The following is a 10,064-nucleotide window of genomic DNA, read 5'->3' on the forward strand; positions in this document are numbered from 1 at the left end:
TAGAGATATTATATAATTTATTTATTTTAAATAATAGAAATAATCATAACAAATAGATAGAAATAAAAAATAATAATTTTATACAAAAAGTTTTAATTTATTTTAAATAATTAAATAATAGAAACATCATAGAATTAATAATTCAGTATAATCATAACAAATAGACACTAAACAATCCCAAATTCGAACATATGAAGGTCCAACTAGAATAATGACTTTAAATAACCAAATACCAAAGCCAAACAAAGGAAATGGGACTTTTACCTTAAATGAATAAATTACATGAAGAAGGGTGGCTGGCTATTTGGAAATCTACTTATTTTTCTTCTCTCCCTCCTGTCATCCAAGAGAACATGCAATGAAAGAAAAATATCGTCACAATAAGAAAATATGAAAAATATTGTTCTAGCTTTAAAAAAATTGGAGACACCAAAACATAAAATCTAGATTCTAAACAAATCAAAACATAAAATCTATGATTTAAACTAAATCTCATCACTTACGCATCATAACAATACGGTCCACCTTAGTCATGTGGACAGTCTTGGGGAAGAGGTTGCAACAATGTATTTGGATCCAGTTGATCACTCTTTCTCTCTCTCTCCCTCTCTCTGTATTCAATCTAATGAGCCAATTGGATCTGCTCGACATTTTAATGTCTCAAGTATTGCCTCGTGGTCTGACTCGCGAACTCTCCAAAGATTCTTATTATGTGGTTTTTCACCATATTTTATCAAGTGGACATTTGATGTGACAAAAAGATTTGAATAATGAAGAATCTTCCTCTCTGTTTGCCAATCTTCGAATAACCACAAGTTAGGGTTCTTCATAGAATATTGTCTAAGCCATGTGCTGGTTACAACCACCGCACCGACATGGTACTCTAAACCTTCACCATCTATAACCAAGTGATCCAATTTTTGTTTGGCTTGAACACAACGACACAAATAATAATCTGTCCCTTCTTCATTGTCTTCAGGTGCAATAACAACAAACACATGGCCTGTAGTGACAAATGTACAAAATGTCGTCATTAATTCAAAAAATACTTGCGTAAAAGTTATAAAGTTACATATTGAAATTACAAAGATATATAAATATATATATTACCAGGTTGCACTAGATCAGACAAGCGGTCAAAGTCAATAAACGATTCCATCTGTACCATTTCCAGTGCTTGTGGGGGACGATAGGTGTCAATTGGGTCCAAAACCCGTATATCCCATTTGTCCACCCATTCAGTCGACTCACAGTCATCCCAATTTTCCTCTGCACATGATGGACAATAGCATGCCATTTTTCGTGTGTGGATACTCCATGAACCTACATCAGAGCTTCTAAAAGAGTGCAACTCACTGGATCCTGTTAGTGTGCAACAATCCTGATATGGTGCAATGTTAGTATTATCTATCAACCAAAAAAATCTACGAACCGTAGACTCACCTTCCTTACCTGGACCCATTGTAGCGTTACACCACTGGATGATGGAATTTTCATTTGTCAATATTGCTCCATCTTTGTACTTTAGTTCTTCACGAGCTAAGGCTCTTTTGATACATGCGCCTGCACCATCGTGCTCTCCCTTTCCATGACCAGCCTCTGTGAAATTTCATATGTATTGAATTCTACAAAACTTGTGCATCCTGCTCAACCAATAGAACATCCGTGCATTCTTGAATTGAGATGCACAATTGTTTGACCAAATAATGTGCTGACGATATGTGATGCCCGGGTAAAAGCATAGATCTGTGTCACCGTTTGTGATACAAAAACCTGTTTTGGTCAAATCTCATTTCTCTATCAAAACTCAATTTTTAAAAAAAACTAAAAATACCCTTTTATAAATTTCAGATTCAATATCATCATTATATAAATTTTTGAGTGTTTTGATTAGTGATAATATGTTATAATCTCAAAATATTATAAGTTGATATTTCAACATTTCAGAAGATGCTCTCTCAAAAAATGATAAAAAATAGTAAATCATATCAAAAAAATAAAAAACATACATTTATCACTAGAGGAGAGAATCCTCTTCATGAATATGTAATTTATTTTCAAGAAGGTATAGATTTGATAGGGAAGTTTTGACGGGAGGAAAAAACTATTGGATTCTGACAAAGTCGAACTTGAGTACTTATAACAAAGAAAATATACATCAAAAATAATTATTTCTTTTTTTTAGCACTAACTATATATGTCATCTATAAAATATTTTCAAATTAGAACAAAAAAAGGTGATTTGCACATACTTGTTTGACAAGAACTACATCTTATATTTTTTACAGTTAAAAAAGGGACTTCAAAATAAAATAAAATGAATAAATTCTTAGTCAAAAAAATTATAAAAATTATAGGCATAAAATTCATACAATTCTACACATTTCATTAGTTTACATCATCTTCATATTTTAAACACAAATACCATTTTTTTTGTCATTAATGTTGAACTGTCACATTCTGATATCACATTTCTTTATAAAAGGTGACACAGGTTTGTGCTTTTACCCGCCCCTGTTAGCCAAATCTCTATAAAATAGTTGAAAACAACCATGTACGAACTCTGTAGAATGTGATTGATCATCGTTGATGTAAAAATGGTACTCCCTCAAAATCTTCCTGTCATCCTCTGTACTTGTAGGTGAATGCATGAATGTTATGTGAACAAATATGGAAACCTGTTGAGAAGTATATTACTTTGCTTGCACCTCATTTTGTGGTTGTAGTGTGTAGTTCTCTGCAAAATCTACAACCGAAACAATGGTATCCAGTGGAAACGTATCCTTGCACAACTTGAATTGCAAATTCAGCCATCAAGCTCTATGGGTATGCCTTGCATACTCGTAAATAATGTTTTTACGAAAAATCTTTATGAACTCATACACTGGAATCTTTTCAATGACTAAATCACATCTTTTACCATGTTTTCCATCTTTTAGAGCATATGTCACTGTCTTAAATTTTTCATAATCTACTATTTCATTTCCAATTGCATGTGTACTATCCATATGTTGACAAGTTGATAAAAGTTGCAAAGAACCACAAAATAAGCACGTACCATCCAAGCATGATGTCTTGTAAAATTGTTGGCCGTCCCTTATTTCACATAAAATGTTGGATATGAATTCCCTTGAAGATCTTGGTGGCTCATTTATGTCACAATCCTGCAAAACAAACTGAGAATGCAAAATTACGCATATATACCTAAAAACATCAAAATGGTTAGAAAATTCAATATGTATCCTACAACAACAAGTTGTGCGTGTGTGATTTATCTTCACATAAAAAGGTTTACCCATCTCAAAAAATCTTTGACTTATTCGAATTTGAGGATACATACCAATAAATTTTGCAAAAAATTGTGTCTGAGTTGTGTCCAAAAAATGTTTCGCATGTGGCTCGCGATTTTGGCTACCAATCCTCCTTCTTACAACATCTCTTTGATTAGGGGAAACACGTGTGTTATTTTTCCAAAAATCTTCGATCAATGATTTCAAGGCTTCACGAATTTCTTTATCCTTTCGCGGTAGTCTACCGCTAAATGTCCATAACTCATTTTTTGTTGGATCTTCCAATCTCTCACGCCTTAGCATGGCTCTCCTTAGAGTACCTCTACCAATTTTTAATGTTTTGCTTGTCTTTCTCATGAGTCAAGCTTTCCTCATTTGGCTACTTACTATTGTTGATGTAAGTACTCATCTTGCAATATTACTATCTTTGGTGCGTGATTTAGAACCCACTTTGTCATAAGCATTCATTAGATTCTTTACAATATTTTTTTCATTTGAATCATCCATCGTTCTTAGCCCAAGAATCTTCATGATAGGCCTAAATTTTAAATTCCTCATCATTTCAGCAAATAATTGGCATTGACCTGTAATATTTAATTCATCAAAAAATAATCTCCACATACGATTAACTTTTTTTTGACAAGTACGCTTGCTAATCTTGTCAAGCATTGATTTCAAAATGTTACTATCAATATCAATCAAATATTTTGGTCTTCTAAAACGAATTTTAGAAGGTGTTATAATCTCTTCAATTCTCTCAACATTTTGAACATCAACATAAGGTTGAGTGTATTGCGTACCTTGAACCAAAGATGATGTGCCTTGGCAATAAGATGCAAAAGATGGAATATCACCTACTTGATGTGTTGATGTTGTGCCTTCAACATGACATGATGGAGTGTGTATATTGTTGGATCTACAAATCGGTGTCTCTTCAACATGACAGAACGATATGACTTCAACATTGGAAGATGGTGTAGCGGACGATATGATTCCAACATTAGAAGATGGTGTAGCTTCACAATTCAATTGTCTTCTTGAGTGTAACAGTCTCATTCGTTCTCTTTGTCTTTCCAATTCTTCCTCTTTGTTTCTTGGTACCGGTGGTTCTTGATCCTCTTCAAAAGTCAATTCTTCATTATTGCTTTGCAATTTTCTTTGCCACGTAGTAATTTCATTTTATCTCTTTTAATTGCCAAATCTCTCTCCCTATCTTCATTTGTTTGATTTTTTGGTTTCTTCCTTGGCATGATGATGATTTCTACATGTCAATTATTCAAACATTTGAATTACTTAAAATGTGTAAATTAAAAATTATTCAAATACATATAAAAATTATAATTATTTGAATGAATACACAATATATATATAAAACAACTTGTCAAATTTCTAATCATTTCAAAATAACATTTCATTGAAACATACAAATTTCAATATTCACTATATATTAAACAACATGCCAAATTATAATCAAATTTGTATCTATATATCAACAAACAATATTTAAAATAGATTGCACTAACCTTTTCTATACAAGGAATATTCAAAAAGTCTTCAAATCGTGTATCCAATGATTGAATTTGGTGTTTGCTAGCTTCCAAAAGTGTTTGCCACCTTGAAATAGTGTTTGTTAGTTTGAAATAGTGTTTTCCACCTTGAAAGAGTGTTTGTTGTGTTGAAACCCACAATTTTTGTCGGGATAGCAGAGTGCAGAATAGAACAAAAGCAGAGAATGAAGAACGGGCCCCAAAGTTGTTTTTTGACCATTTTTAGGTGATTTCACATAGTGTGTACGCGCTGTACGCACTATAGCGTGTACACACTATATGAGAACACATCACTCTCCACCCTCCCTACTCTCTCTCTCTCCCTACTCTCTCTCTCTTCCTACTCTCTCTCCCCTCTCCCATCCCCTACACACTCTCTCTCCCCTCTCCCATCCTTTACTCTCTCTCGCTCTCCCTCTCCCACCGCCTACTCTCTCTATCTCTCTCACCCTCTCTCCTCTCCCATTCCCTACTCTTTAGATCTCTCACACACACTCCCATCCTCCCTCTCCCACTTCTTAATCTCTCTCTCTCACTCACTCTCTCCCATCCCCTACTCTCTCTTACACACACTCCCATCCGCCCCTCTCTCCCATCCGCTACTCTCTCTCTCTCTTGGGCTACTCTCTCTCCCCTCTCCCATCCCCTAAACTCTCTCTTTTGCAGATACACACTCCCATCCCCCCCTCTCTCTCCCCTCTCCCATCCCTTACTCTCTAGATCGCTCACACGCACTCCCATCCCTCTCTCTCCTCCTCTCCCACTCCCTCTCCCACCACCTACTCTCTCTCTCTCTCTCTCTCAAGTTCTCTCTCTCCCTCTCTACTCTCTCTCTCTCTCTCCCATCCCCTACTCTTACTCTCTCTCTCTCCAATCCCCAACTCTCTCTCACACTCTCTCCCATCCCCTACTCTCTCTGACACTCTCTCTCAACCTTTCACTCTGTCTCTCTCATCTCATACTCTCTCTCTCTCTGCCACCTCCTACTCTCTCTCACACTCTTTCCCATCCTTTCACTCTGTCTCTCCCATCTTGTACTCTCTCTTTGCCACCCCCTACTCTCTCTCACACTCTCACACTCTCTCCTATCCCCTACTCTCTCTCTTTCACACACACACACACACACACACACACACTCCCATCCCCCCTCTCTCTTCTCTCCCATCCCCTACTCTCTAGATTTGTCACACGCACTCCCATCCCTCTCTCTCCTCCTCTCCCACTCCCTCTCCCAGGTCACCTCTCTACTCTCTCTCTCCCATCCCCTACTCTTACTCTCTCTCTCTCCCATTCCCAACTCTCTCTCACACTCTCTCCCATCCCCTACTCTCTCTCACATTCTCTCCCATCCTTTCACTCTGTCTCTCCCATTCCGTACTCTCTCTCTCTCTGCTGCCCCCTACTCTCTCTCTCACTCTCTCCCATCCTTTCACTCTATCTCTCCCATCCTTTCACTCTATCTCTCCCATCCCGTACTCTCTCTATGCCACCCCCTACTCTCTCTCACACTCTCACACTCTCTCCCATCCCCTACTCTCTCTCTTTCACAGACACACACACTCTTATCCCCCCACTCTCTTCTCTCCCATCCCCTACTCTCTACATCTGTCACGCACACTCCCATCCCCCCTATCTCTCTCCCTCTCCCTCTCCTACCGCCTACTAGATCTCTCTCTCTCTCTCTCTCTCTCTCGTTCTCTCTCTCCCTCTCTACTCTCTCTCTCTCCCATCCCATCCCTTACTCTCACTCTCTCTCTCCCATCCCCTACTCTCTCTCTCACTCCCATCCCCTAATCTCACTCTCTCTCTCCCATCCCGTATGAGCTCTCTCCGCCACCACCTACTCTCTCTCACACTCTCTCCCATCCCCTACTCTATCTCTCTTACACACATTCCCATTCCCCCTCTCTCTCTCTCCCTCTCCCACTCCCTCTCCCATTGCCTACTTCCTCTCCCCCATCCCCTACTCTCTCTCTCCCCTCTCCCATCCCCTACTCTCTCTCTTTCATAGACACACACTCCCATCCCCCCCTCTCTCTCTCCTCTCCCATCCCCTACTCTCTAGATTTGTCACACACACTCCCATCCCCCCTCTCTCTCCCTCTCCCACTCCCTCTTGTACCACCTACTATCTCTCTCTCTCTCTCAAGTACTCTCTTTCCCTCTTTACTTTCTCTCTCCCATCCCCTACTCTCACTCTCTCTCTTCCATCCCCTACTCTCTCTCTCACACTCTCTCCCATCCCCTACTCTCTCTCTCTCTCTCTCTCTCACCCCCATCCTGTACAAGCTCTCTCTACCACCCCCTACTCTCTCTCAAACTCTCACACTCTCTCCCATCCCCTACTCTCTCTCTTATACACATTCCCATTCCCCCCCTCTCTCTCTCTCACACACACTCCCTCTCCAATTGCCTACTCTCTCCCATCCCCAACTCTATATCTCTTACACACTTCCATTCCCCCTCTCTCTCTCTCTCCCTCCCACTCCCTCTCCCATCGCCTACTCTCTCTCTCTCTCTCTCTCTCTCTCTCTCTCCCCCATCCCCTACTCTCACTCTCTCTCTTTGCCACCCCTACTCTCTCTCACACTCTCACACTCTCTCCCATCCCCTACTTTCTCTCATACACACACTTCCATCCCCCCTCTCTCTCCCTCTCCCACTCCCTCTGCCATTGCCTAATCTCTTTCTCTTCCATCCAGCCTCTCTCTCCCTCTCCCACTCCCTCTGCCATTGCCTACTCTCTTTCTATCCCATCCCCTACTCTCTCTATCTCTCTCTCCCCTCTCTCATTCCCTACTCTCTCTCTTTCACACACACCCATCCCCCCTCTCTCCTCTCCCATCCTCTACTTTTTCTCTCACTCACTCTCCCTCTCCCACTGCCTACTCTCACTCTCTCTCACTCTCTCTCTCTCTCTCCCTCTCTACTCTCTCTCTGCTACCCCCTACCCTCTCTCACATTTTCACACTCTCTCTCTTTCTCTCTTACACACATTTCCATCCCCTCTCTCTCTCTCCCTCTCCCACTCCCTCTCCCATTGCCTACTCTCTCTCAAGCTACTCTATCTTCCCCCTCTCTCATTCCCTACTCTCTCTCTTTCACACACATGCACTCCCATCCTCCTCTCTCTCGTTCTTCCTCTCCCACTCCGTCTCCCACCAACTACTCTCTCTCTCTCCCCCATCCCCTACTCTCAATCTCTCTCTCCCAACTTGTACTCTCTCTCACACTTCCTCTCTTTCCCATCCCCTACTTTCAATCTCTCTCCCCCATCCCGTACTCTCTCTTTGCCACCTCTACTCTCTCTCTCTCACTTCCTCTCTCCTGCATCTTGTACTCTCTTTGCCACCCCTACTCTCTCACATTTCCTCTATATCCCATCCTATACTCTCTCTGCCACCCCTAGTCTTTCTCACTTCCTCTCTCCCCTCTTCCATCCCCTACTTTCTCTCTATCTCTCTCTCACACACAAATAGCCATTCCCTCGCTCCACCCCGCCTAGCTCTCTCTTGGTTTTGGTTTGCAATTTAGGTCTCAATAGTGCGTGCGCACTACCTTGAATTCACTAGCATTTTAATAGCACGTACGCGCTATAGGGCGCACGCGCTATTCACAACTTTGCATTAAAACCAAGCCTAAGGCTTGGTTTTGCCTTGAAGATCCAACCCAAAGGTTTGGAGTTTATAAATAGGTCTGAGACGTGTTTTTCAGTAAACATACAAAAAATGATTGATTTTTCTTGTGTGCTCCCCTTCAAGATTCCTCGTGGTTGGGTATCGATAAGATCAGGTTACATAACATTATAGGTCTCTGTGTTAGCTATCTAACCATATAATTTATTTTTAATTTGAACTATTTTAAGTCTTTCATCTATAATTTCTTTTGAATGTATATTCATTTTTGTCAGAAACCACCATGTACTAATTGGGCTGTAGATTTTAGCTCATTCATCAAATTTTGTAACAACTTAGTTTTTTAGAAACTAGACTCCATTCTACACACTTTGAAAAAAAGAAGTTTTGATTTTAGATTAGTTTTCAATCATTTCTAGGGGGAGCACACAGATATTTCACGTTTTTGGGATGGGCCTAATTTAAAAAGTCATTAAAAAAAGAATACACATTATAAAATTACCCGAAAAATCTAGGATAAACTAAATAGTGTTAGGTAACTTTTGACTGAAACGATTAAAGAATTTCAAAAAAAAAAGTTAAAATTTTGGGGGGGCCACACTTTGTACTATGTTATGTTTTTTTGGAATAAACAGTACCACTTTCTGTGGCCCCATTTTTTGAGGACCTAAAACTAAACCATTTTGAAAAAAAATTAGTAGTTTAGAAACTAGATTCAAAGGACTACGACTTTTGTTTTTGTCATATCTTAAAATTTTGAGCGTAACTATCTTCAAATTCTTGTTGAAGTCCAGAATTTGCTGATTTCAGGAAAAAGGTGTCCACTTATACCCCCCTTTTGGCACCACAACTTGGTGCACTTACCCATATTCAAACTTAGATATAGGAAAATGGAATACAATACAAAGATTAAATCTGAAGATTCTCCCCAAGTTAATAACCAGTTCCTTTTCGAATAATATTCAGGATTTCAAGAATATAGAAATGCATTACAAAGTCACAGTGATAAAACCAGAAAACTTCCATACAACTCTGTAAACACATTATTGCATTATACAACAACAATATAATAACTAATACAAAAACCCAATCTTAAATATAAATTAACAGTTAGATTGGAATACTAGAATAAGAACTTGTAAGCACGAATGAATCACCTGAACTAATGTCTCTCAGGACAATGGGTTTGCATCCATTGTCTACTAGCACAAGGGGCTAGGTCCTCAAACTAGCTGAAACCTGAAACTTTCTGAAAAATCTCACAAGAGAGAAAACTGAACTGAATCATAAATCAAGCATGCCCAAAAATGAGTCTCTTTCCTTTTTTAATACACAAACTAAGACTCTTCGACTTCCCTCTAGCTTTCGTCCTATTCCCTTGTGACTCTTCAACTTCCCTCTGGCTTTTCATCTTATTCCTTCTTGACCTTTTGCCCTCTTTATAACATTAAATTGATTTTTTTTTATAATTTGAGTCTACTCTCTCCAAGTCAATTTTAACATTAAATCTAATAAGATGTCAATATTTCTAATCTCCCAAAAAGGGGACATTACATGCACATCCTAGTTTGGCCAACTATACAAGTCACATA

The sequence above is a fragment of the Cupressus sempervirens genome, chromosome 3 (genome assembly GCF_028749045.1).
Source record: "Cupressus sempervirens isolate cs-2001-9-10 chromosome 3, ASM2874904v1, whole genome shotgun sequence".
Taxonomy (NCBI): Eukaryota; Viridiplantae; Streptophyta; class Pinopsida; order Cupressales; family Cupressaceae; genus Cupressus; species Cupressus sempervirens.